We start from the raw sequence: 1,771 nt of genomic DNA, 5'->3' as shown, positions 1-1,771 counted from the left end.
AGTTAGAAACAGAGAGAAGCTGTGCATTTCGAGCAGATTTCAAGCTCTGTATTATTACAATGCGTAAGAGATGATTAACAAAGAAAAATATTACAGTTATCTACTCCCTTTGAGAGTCTAACTAATGAACCTCTAACAGCTGCTGTTGAAAAATCAGTAGCACTATCACTATCAATTTCAAGACAAAGCCCTGCTGACAGATGTTTGAAGTGATAAATCAGGCTGCACAAGGATTAAAATAACAAGCCCCAAATGGCCTTTAAAAGACAAAGGTGCTGCAGCAAACTATTTTCAGCCGCTTTGGATACTGTCAAAAGTTAGATCACGGATACAATTATCTTGCAAAACAGTAATGACCAAAGTAATATGTTATGAAAAAGCTAACAATGGCGATACTTGAGCCAAGTTTTTGAAAAGAACAGGTTTTGGAGTCATTTGTGCTTTTAATGGCAGAGCTGAGAATGCCGTGCTGCCCTGAATATTACTGCTGGGAATGAGTTATGAAAAGCAGGCACCGGGCTGAAGCATAAAATGGAACTGAATTGCATTCTTGTACATTTTAATTAATCCTATTTTAAAGCAAGAAGTTACATTTTAATAGGCAATGAACACCATTATTTAAATAAGCGTGACAGAGGAATTGAGAGCCCGTTCCTGGAAGATATAGTGTGCTTGCAAACTCTGCCGCCTGTAATGGGAGCCAACTGCAGCCAGGAGAGCGAGCTGAACCAAATTCCAAGTTTCTGAACTTTATCTCAGCTTTCACCATTAAGAGCATCTTGTCAGAGGGTGCACAGCTTTCTGCTGGGTTAAGGAAGAAATGTTCAGTTCAAAGAATAAGAAAATGCTGATATTTTCCTGGCACCACTCCCAGCTCAGACAGGGGCCTGCTGAAGAACCTGTTAACTGGGGTTGTTCAGTGTCTTGGTGATTCCTCCTGAATCCTCCTGCTACTTGGAGAACGTGTGTGGATGTAGCCAACAGTCCATCAGCTGGGCAGGGAAGGGGTGTACTGACTAGTAATCTCATGTTCTGAGCTTTCTTCTAGAAAACTTATTTTGTTGTTTACTTCAAACGTGATGTTCCTTCTTGGAAATCCCGCTTCCCCGTCCTCTCTTGTTCACGCCCAGAGAGGGGGACAGTCAGAGCCAAGGCACTGCAAACTGTGGGAGCTGCCTGGAACATTCCTGGCATGTCCCTGAGAAAACCATTTCTGCTGAAAAGCTTTGTGACAGAAACACATGGGATATACAAGAGCATGCTAGATTGCTACCAAGATGGAGATAAAAGATGACCGACCGCTCCACAAGAACTGCTACGTGGTGAAGGCTGGGCAGCCCGGGGAGGGCAGGGGTACAACGCCGGGGCTGAGGCTGCTTCAGAAGCGTGGCAGGCAGATATGAGGGTCATACATCGGGGAGAAACTCCTCCATTTACCTCTTTGCAATGAAGTGGAGGTCCTTTGGGAAAAGCCTGGCTAACATGGGCATGTACCCTTACCAGGATGATGCTGAACACCCATCCCTTGCTGGGGGTACCCATCTCGCTGCCTTTCCCCGCCTGCTCCGCCAGAGACGACATCGCCGCACTGATTTGGGATGCAGCCGGGTGTGGGGAAGCTGGGGCTGGGCTGGCAGCTGCCTGTCCTCCTGCCTGCTGGGGAGCCGAGCGTGCTGGCTCACAGCTTCTCCCCCCCGCGGTATGTGTGGAAGAGCAGGGCAGTTTTCTAAATTAAATTAAAATCTTTTTCCTTTTGAAACCACTTAGCATG

This window comes from Pterocles gutturalis, unplaced genomic scaffold (assembly GCF_000699245.1).
Source record: "Pterocles gutturalis isolate BGI_N339 unplaced genomic scaffold, ASM69924v1 scaffold19487, whole genome shotgun sequence".
In the NCBI taxonomy this organism is placed as follows: Eukaryota; Metazoa; Chordata; class Aves; order Pterocliformes; family Pteroclidae; genus Pterocles; species Pterocles gutturalis.
The sequence above is the reverse complement of the archived record's forward strand: the minus strand, read 5'-3'. Positions refer to the sequence as shown.